This window comes from Vanessa cardui, chromosome 20 (assembly GCF_905220365.1).
Source record: "Vanessa cardui chromosome 20, ilVanCard2.1, whole genome shotgun sequence".
Taxonomy (NCBI): domain Eukaryota; kingdom Metazoa; phylum Arthropoda; class Insecta; order Lepidoptera; family Nymphalidae; genus Vanessa; species Vanessa cardui.
Genome location: NC_061142.1, coordinates 1,365,457 through 1,375,930, shown reverse-complemented (window position 1 = coordinate 1,375,930; position 10,474 = coordinate 1,365,457). Strand labels below are relative to the sequence as shown.

General features: G+C 33.1%; 1 non-coding gene across 1 annotated transcript; it reads left to right on the top strand.

Annotated features, from left to right (window-relative positions):
* The first annotated feature begins 9,746 nt into the window (after positions 1-9,746).
* On the top strand, positions 9,747-9,819 carry Trnaf-gaa. Its single transcript has one exon. It is a non-coding gene; the product is annotated as a tRNA-Phe (tRNA).
* Positions 9,820-10,474: the final 655 nt, after the last annotated feature.

Below are 10,474 nucleotides of genomic sequence, written 5' to 3'. Positions count from 1 at the left end.
TATGTATTTTTTTTTTGGTTCGCAGCGTGAGATCGTTTTGGAGGGAATTTCGGATTTGGGCGTCATGTGCGGAGTTTTTTTTTTTTTCTTTTAATTCGTTCGAAGTTGGCGCGGAGCACATGGGCCAGCGGGCGGCTCGGCTTTCGCTTGTCAAAAATTATTATTACATATCAGAATTGATTCGCGTTACGAAATACGAAATCTGCTAAATGGGCGTCACTTGAACAGATTAACATTCTCGCCGTCCTTTGTGGGCTTACGACTTGTGTTTGTTTATTGAAATGTAAAATTGAGATGCGAGATTATACGACCTATGACATTATTTGTTGGAAAACAGACGCCATGGGTGTGATAACGAGAGATAGATTGTCCCGCCATTACGGCTGTAAAATTGCGTTATTACAAAACAGTTTCGTTTGAGACATTAAAATTGAATAATGTAGCTATTTACAAAATGTTGCAATATTAAAATTTATGATAATTTTCTTTATACTTCGGCAATTGTTTCTAACTCAAGATAAACATATACCTACTAATATTATAAAAGTAAAAGAAACTTCGGCTTATGGCTAAACCACTAAAGGTCAAAGAAAGCTACTTATTTATACCTAAAATCTACGATCACGCACCGTAAAACGAGGTCGGCACCACGGGCTAAAACTAGTTAATCATATATTCAATTTACCGCCAGTATGCGGGCGACGGCAACGGTGACAACTAATAATATCTTCATTGCTTAGTTCTTGAAATAATGTTGCCTGTAAACAAAAGATATTTTAAAACGTTTCGTTTCTAAAGCACTTAAATATTGTTGTAACGAAACAAAACCTCTTTGTTGTCGACCAAGGAGTTCGTATAAAAGAATTGTGTATTATAATTTTATTTTCGACCAGTATTGACTTTACAACGATTTTTTAATACTTCTTCAATAGTATTAGTTACTTAAAGCTCTTAATAAGATTTACTGCTTCCATTGTTTGCTTATTGCTAATTTAGAATGACCAATTATTTTTAAAATATTTATACACATTTTTGTATTACAAATTTCGTGACACTTATATGTAAAACAACAATTCTAAATAAAATTTATTATGTTGATTAAAACATTATATTGTATTCTAATTAAGTTTTTTCATAAATTGTATTAAGATAATTGAATAAGTACATTCGATTTAATTAAAAAAATAGATTTAAGATGTAAATAATTTAAGTCAGAATATGTATAATTTATACCATTATAAGTACTATTTTTAAATCGTGTAACATCTTGTTACAACATGAAATTAACATTGAATTTAATTTTTCGCTATAACCGGTTCGGAATATAGTTAAATGCAACAGCATCCGACTTAGCAGTTACAACTCAAACATCTTATATAACATAAAAAAAAACAGAAAAAGATTGCAATATCTATTGTCTATATACGTTTATATTTTTTTTTAATTTTTATCTATTTATGACACAATAATATAAGTACTGTCAAAACTGTCAAATGTATTTTATTTTGGAAACAAATACATGATAGTAATTATTGGATTAGTGGATTCTGGTAATTCGTTTTATAATTTTATTTCGCATATATAATGATTGTTTCTTATTCCACCAAAATGATCTATATCATTATCATCACTACATAGTATAAAACAAAGTCGCTTACCGCTATCTGTCCCTATGTATGCTTAGACCTCATTTTTTCCTTTGGAAGACAAGGTTTTTGTATATGATAGGTACATGGACCATATAATAAGGAAACATTGATAATTTTATAACTTTCTGATGTAATGGCATAAATAAACAAATTCTATAATTATATTCAAACTATTTAGTATTACATTGCACCCGTGCGAAGGCGGGAAAATCGCTTGTTATGTTAATATATTGTTTTTCAAATTATTCTATTTGAATGCAACGAAATAATTGTCCATAAGGTGTTAAGAGTCCGACATCAAATAAAGAGCCGTCATAATAACACTTCTGATAATAACCTACAAAACCGCAAAGGCTCCGAATTGTCTATGACGCCGCACCATAAAAAACCCACAATTGATGGTTTTATAATTGACATGTCATCCTTACCATAGAGCCACTCTTTACTTTTTTTCATTCCTCTTTCCGAAGCACTCATTTCGTCCATTGTTAGGGGGCTTAGTCAAATAATGCCCCGAGAATTAATATAATCATTTTCGATATTTTAAATGGTGATTGATTATAGTGACGCGGCGATTTCGCTCGAATTTCTTTCGAACTGTAAAGGTGGATACTGTCTTACATTTGTAATGTCATTCGTTTAATTAAGACATTCAAATTATAATAAAGAATATGTTTAGCTTAGATTATTCTTAATGTAAAAAGAAAAAGTTTGCGAGTCCACCGAATTGTAAGACACTAGATAGACATACCTTCGAAAATGTAATTTTTACTCAAATATAATATACCTAACTTTTTATATAATATATCTATAGTATAATAACAGCAGGTTCGAAAAAATATTGGCGTCATATAATATGACCAACAAAAATAATATAAAGAGAAACTTCTTTATTATTTATAAAAAAAATATATAGTTAACTAATAATAAAACTTTTTTTATTTAACCAATAGGATCAAACTTGTGGTAATCTTTTATTAAGATATTAGTCAGTTGCCACCTTAACAGTTCCCGCCATTGAAAAGTATCATATGTATAGTCTGTGGTAAGGTTCTTTATCATGTCGCGAAGGTTCTTTTAGTGTATTGTTTCGATCAATACAAAATACGAACTCGAAAGTTGTTTTTGAGTCATTATTCTTAGTTGCGTTTTTTTGTTTTCTGACGGACAAGTGTCAACGGTTAGCTGCGTCATGTTCCGTCTCGTTTCCTCACGGCTCAATAAAGGTGCTAACATTAATAAATGTTATGAAACAATTAGTATTTGAAAAGTTATTTATTGTTTTACAGTTTCGTATTTCGTAATTATTGTCATTAAAAATCAATCAATTGGAATTTAAACTTAGGACAGCAAAATTAATCTAATTCCAAAAGTATTATTTTAGGTTTTCATCGGTAAAAGTCACAGTACACAGGATATACTTATTTTATAGCCACCCCTTATGCAGTCTATTCCTTTACGCTCATAATCTGATAGGTTATTTCGAAGAGTTCACGGCATTCAGGCTTTGGGTGATTCCAAGGCACGGAAATGTACAACTTCAGAGCTACTGAAGAATAAAAAAGAACAAATTATTACAGAATTTTTTTACAGGTTAATCTTTAGGTTCGATCCTTGGACCACAAAATTGTAGCTGCATTAGCTATCCATTCGTATTTTTTTTGATTATTATTAAATAATTCTTGTTATCAAAAAAAGATAATTAAAAAATTACTAGAAGAAAAAGAAATATTTACCCTAATATTACCTACTACCTACCTACTTTACCTTTAATATATTTAAGGAGACCCGATAATAAGCGTCATACCATACATACTACACACTTCCGTCAACATACTATGTTATATAAAATCCACAAATAATAATAAGACTACCAAAGATCACTTATTCATAATATTTAATTCGAAAAGTGTAAAATTTTGCCACTTAAATAAAGTCATATGATCCTCAATGTTTCCGAATACAAATCAAAGAGATGTTATCTGTGATCGCTACACGAGTCAGCCATGTTGGATGATCTATGATGCGCGCGCGCAGTTGTTTATAGTAGATGAACACACTTTTTAAATATACGAACGGATGGATTACAAAAATACTGTTATACACTAAAAACACATTTATTTCACTTTAAAACTATATAGCCAATATTTTTATTATTTAATAATTAATCTTTCATTCACAGTAATAAAATTAATAAAAGAAATATGATTATTTTAGATTTCTACAGTGAAAGTATCTGTTTATCCGTTTGTGTTCTTTTAATCCGAGATAGTCGAGTGGTTAAAAGATGTGCATCTTAACCGGCGAATGCGGGTACTAACCACTAATCCTATATGCTTAATTTCAGTTTATAATACACCTCGTTTTCGGCGATGAAGGAAAATGTCGTTGGGAAATATATAATATTTTCAATGAAAGTCTGCCACATGTGTACCAACCTAAATTGGAACAGCGTGGTAGAATCAGCTCCAAAAACCTCTAGGCCCAGTAACCTAGGTCCAGCAGCGGGGAATTAAAGGCTATTACTTTTTGTCTTTGATCAGTAAATCTTTTCTCACTTCACCTAGAAGACTAAAACTGTATGCAAAACTATATATATATATATATGACAACATAAAAACAGCCATAACGAAGTTACCCAAAAAAATTTTGAAATTTTGATACTATGTACGCTAAATTTTGATACTATGTTTGCTACTATATACTACGATAATTTGATTTGATCAAATATGTATAACAATAAATCAAGATTATAAACATAAATATTAGCAACAAGCGATAATCGAATCATTAACTTGTAATTAAGTGCGTTTGTAACCACTGCGCGAGACGGTTGCTAGCGGTTGCCGTTCTGTGGGGTCTATTATAGCAAGCCAAAGTGAAATAAACGGCTTGTTCGTGTTAATTGTGACGGTAGCTCGGACTGTGGTGACCATGGTTTCACCATCATTCACCGTAATTATATTCATGACATGCTATTGTTTTATGTGTAATTATTTTGTAACTGTGTGTCAAACTATACGTTTGGACAGCTTTGATTTACGTTTTTCTTAGGATCAGAAAGAAGGTTATAATTCGATCATTATTTTTTTTTATTTAAATGTTTGAACAAGACATTCGTAGATAATGTCGAAATATCGAGCTCCACCAATTAAAAATAAAAAACACAAAATAATAATCCCGTGTTGTAATAACTTAAATTAAAGAAAAATATACTTTTTTATTTTTTAGTAAAACTTTTTATTTATTTAGAAATAGAAACGACATAATAACCGAAAGTATAACTAATATAACCACACAAATGGTTGTTACGACTATTTACAAATGGATACATTACAATAAGAGTTTGCTCTACATCATGACGCCATTGCTATGTACAATGTTATTGTAAATATTATTATTACAAATCTAGAGAGATTGTTTTATTTGTTGACTTACGCACGGAACAGAATCTCCATTTTCTAAGACAAGAAAGCTAATATTGGCAGAATATTGCACTTTTATCGAACATGCCTTCGGACATGACGTATCAGCTAACTACTTGGTGATAGGGCTTTGTGCAAGCCCGTCTGAGTAGGTACCACCCACTCATCAGTTATTCTACCGCCAAATAACAGTACTCAGTATTGTTGTGTTCCGGTTTGAAGGGTGAGTGAGCCAGTGTAACTACAGGCACAAGGGACATAACATCTTAGTTCCCAAGGTTAGTGGCACATTGACGATGTAAGGAATAGTTAATATTACTTACAGCGTCATTGTCTATGGGTGATGGTGACCACTTACCATCAGGTGGCTCATATGCTCGTCCGCCAATCTATAACATAAAAAAAACCACCAAGCTAGTGGTCATTGTCATTAGTACAATACACTTGGACCTATGAAACCCTGGAGTATAATGTTATATGTATGCATGATGATGATGCTTCATGATCTAGTGGTTTAGCTTATAAATATTCAAGATCCAGTGTTTACGAACCAATACATAGGAAATTGAAGACCCTGAAGATTTTCAGCGTCTGGAAGTTTGCCGTGATCACGACCCATGCCTCGGACATCACCTATCTACCCTCAACTATTTACAGTTGTACAAGATTATGAGAATACTCTTACTTTTATTATCGATGAGCGACCCGCCCCGGCTTCGCACGGCTTCTCAATATGTATCTTATATTATGAAAAAAATACATAAAATCATTATAAATTGTAATCTATTTGTTATTCTGATGTATAACCTATATTACTGTAAAATTTCTTACAAATCGATTTGTAGTTTTTTCGTGAAAGAATAACAAACATACACACATCCTCACAAACTTTCCCGTTTATAATATTAAAAGGATTAGTAGGATTATTATATGCACTTGCACACACTCTTGTGTCATACTAGGGTAGTCTCTTTTGAAAATGGCCAACAACAACAACAACAACAACAGCCTGTCAATTTTCCAGTGATGGTCTAAGGCCTCCTCACCCTTTGAGGAGAAGGTTTAGGACATATACCATGGAGAATGGCCGCATTGAGTAAAATTGATCTTGAGTTAGTACAACAAAACAATCACCATTTTTAATTAATTCGGTGCATAATCTGTCAAAATCAACATCTACTTCATTCAAGTAGGCATTTACAAGCACTTTTGAATCGTCATTTAACAATTAAGTGAAGCTACCACCGGTTCGGAAATTAAGAACCAGCAAGAAACTCAGTAGATATCCTTTTTTAACCAGTGACAATTTAAATGACGTCAAACTCCAAGGATGTGATTATCACTCTCCCTGTTCCGTTGTATTTATAATGACCACGTGGTCACTGTACACACTATATGCAAATTGTGCGCGGTGGCTATAAAAGTGGGCGTGGCCAGCAACCAACATGGCTACACGTTGGCTGTAATTACAATGTTTTTCAATGTTTTAGAGATCCTTCCGTGTTTGATTAAAACGATTAATCTTTATTAAAGATTATTGAGATATATTTCAATGATCGAAGCAAAATACAAATCGATATTATGCAGTTTTAAGCTAGCGATGCAGCCCGGCTTTACACGTTTATAATACTGATGAGCTGATAGGACTCAGAGAAGTGGAAAAGGAGGTTTGACACATGAATTTCAATCTAAGGTTGTGGGTTCGAATGTGTATTTATAATTGCTTATATGGTCCAGCGGTTAGAACGCGTGCTTAACCGATGATTGCGGGTTCAAACCCAGGCAAGCACCACTATATGTATATGCTCAATTTGTGTTTATAATTCATCTCATGCTCGGCGGTGAAGGAAAACATCGTGAGAAAACCTGCATGTGTCAAAGGAAGATCTTCCACATGTATCCACTATTCAGCAGTGTGAGGGAATTGGGTCCCAACTTGTCCCACAAAGGAAGAGGGTTTAGCCCAGCTGTGGGGTGTTTACAACAAACTTACTTAAATAATCATGTTAAATACATTATGTCACATAAATTTAGTATTATTTAAACCGAATTGTATTTCAAATGAACCATTAATTAACGAACAATGATTGCACAAGAGAAAATCTCGATTGAAATTTAAAGTCTAAATGATACTTAACACAATTATACGGAACATGTCCGAACATAAACAATGGCTGTATAGAAATCAGAAATCATGAAAATGTCGTGTGGACTCAAGTTTAATTTCTATAATAGTGCACGCACACTGTCGTAGGCGAGCGGATACACGGTCGAATATTACACACGACTGTCGGATGAACTGGAAACACTTTTTTAACAATAACAGCCTGTATATTTCCCACTGCTGGGCCTCTTCTCCCTTTGAGGAGAAGGTTTGATCATATTTCATCACGCTGCTACAACGCGGATTGGTGGATACAGATGTGGCTGAATTTCATGACGTTTTCTTCCTTCACCATCGAGCTCGAAAATAATTATGAAAACAAATTAAGTACATGAAAATTCAGTGGTTGAACTGGGTTTGAACCCGTAATCATCGGTGAAGGTGAACTGGGAAGAAGGTCAATTATTGCTTGATTAGTTTTAATTGATCGTCATGTTGTTGTGTCAATAATGACATATCACAATGTATTTGCACAATATTGGCCTTTTTGTGTCTTTTGTGTTTCTTATATCAATGCATGGAAACACATCATCATCACTAACCTGTGTTATAGAGTTGGATGTGAGTCTCCTCGCTTTCTATTTTCTTTCTGAAAAATAAAGGAATTGTTTGAATAAAAATGCACACGATTTAATTTTAAACTTGTAATGGCTGATGACTTTATAAGCTTAACACTGCAGATCTCTGCAGGTCATGTCAAAATGTGATTAAGGTAATTAATACATTTAATAATTAAAAAAAATAGATACTATGATATAGGAAAATCAAAAATTCACAGATAAAAGAGAAAACTTCAAAGGCTCTAAACTAAATACCTTTAAGCGAAGTATAATAAACTTCGCATCATTCAAAACTACTACTTATAATAAATCTTTATTCAAGAATTTTAAAATTAATACTTTTAATTTGTAATGAAATAAAATACAGCTACACTTAATTGGCGGTTAAGCAAATAACAACATCATGTAATTTCCATATCATTCAAATTTCTTAAAAAGAGTAACTACTGAGTTTCTTGACGGTTCTCTGGATTCCGAACCAGTATCTTCCCTCAACATAGTTTGTTAAATGACGCCTTCTTGAATAAAGTATAGTTTTGTTATCACTCTTATTATTTTTGTACCAAAAGATGTATAACTTTAATAATTAATAATCAACGAATGAAAACATCAGTGCGTCTGTCGTGCTGTACGCAATGAACACCCGTATGTTTCCAAATTCACCGTTCTAGTCACGACCGGAAATGTGATTTACGACTTATTTTCAACGTGATTCGCTATCAACGTTTTAAACTGGACGTTTTTTCAAATGACGTAAAGCGATATAATATTTTTTATATTTTATTTTCGGTTTAGAAATTAAACGTTTTATTTCCTATAAAATTTAATGGTTCTATTTATATTCGATGTTGTAAAATGTAAGTTATGTTAAGGCTTGTCCGAAAGCAGTAAAGTTGTGGCCATGTTTAGGGGAACAAGGAACTAAACTGGTTACGTGGAACCTCTTATTTCACAGGTTGCTCGGATGTATAATAGATTTATCAATAACTAGTTAATGCTCGCGGCTTCGCTTGCATTTCAGTTCTTAATAAAAGTATTAATTTAATCAAGTACGGTTCATTGTTTTTCACGTGAAAATCAAAAGATAAAGATTAATTTCGCTTTTATAATATTTTATTTTCTTGGTGGTCTGGCTTTGTGCAAGCCCGTCTGAGTACCACCCACTCATCAGTTATTCTACCGCCAAATACTCAGAATGGTTGTGTTTCGGTTTGAAGGGTGAGTGAGCCAGTGTAACTACAGGCACAGGACATAGCGTCTTAGTTCCCAAGGTTGGTGGCACATTGACGATGAAAGGAATAGTTAATATTTCTTACAGCGTCATTGTCTATGGGGTGACCACTTACCATCAGGTGGCCCATATGCTCGTCCGCCATATAACCTATACCATAAAAAAAATAGTATAGACTAGCTACCCATCCCTGATTCGCACGGATAGAATAAAATCCCTAAGGACGAAATATATCTTGTAATTATTAAGAAGGGCCTTATTTGGCGTACCCAGAACTCCTCGCAAAGCTAAATCACAGTTGCTACAGTTGCTTGTTGCAAAAGCTTCGAAAATATCATTCGAAATATGAGCACAAATATACAAACAAACACTATCATTTACTAAGAACATTAAACGAATGAGTTTCGTATGAAATCTTAATTTAAAATATATATTAATAATGATTTTTCATGATCACCTTTTTTTACAATGTACGTAGACTGGGGAACAAGTAACCTAATGAAAAGTCACCACTACCCATAAAAATTGGAGCCATAAGAAATATTAACCATGATAAATATTACCAATGCGCCATCAAGCTTTGGAGCTAAGGTGATATGTCCTTTGTGTGTAGTTACACTGGCTCACCCTTCAAACCGGAACACAACAATACTGAGTATCGCTGCGTCCAGAGCTGCTTGCACGAAGCCCTACCCCCGAGTGAGCTGTCATGTCACCGCCGAAATAGCTCAGTTGGGAGAGCGTTAGACTGAAGATCTAAAGGTCCCTGGTTCGATCCCGGGTTTCGGCAATTCACTGATACTATGGAAAACATACATGTTTCATATATTTTTTATTTGTAATTAAATCAAATGTAAAAATGATTATATAAATTCGTTAAAAGCCATTTATATTTTAAGTTTATTGAGTTGTATATATTCTATTCATTTTAATAAATGTTCAAATAAGCACAAAAAAAAAATTGTTTCATTTGTGTATCCAAAAATTATATCCATTAATTTACAACATTAAGTTAAATGCCACAGCATTGCGGTTTAATCTTCTAACCGTCTCTTCAAACGTCACGAACTCATCCCAGCTGTGGGATATTAGCAAGCTGTTACTTATAGCTATTGGGACACTAGCTTGTTCTCTTATAAACAAAGTAATTAGTTTTGTGCTTAAATCAAAAGAGTGGGCATTTTTTGCGTAACACAAGTGCACACATCCAATAATCGTTTTAAAACAAATATTTCTTTCCTAGTATTTCTCTCCACTTGAAATTAACAAGACACCGCTTCCCAAACTTTTGTCACTAATGTTACAAATGGTAAAATTAATTTGATTATTTTATTTACATACTAAGTAGCAGTTGCAAGCGGTTTCGTTCGCGTTTTAGGGTATTGGTTGTCATATGTTAGTGAAAATGCATATGTCCTTTTTTGGAGTTCAATTTTGCTTCATTC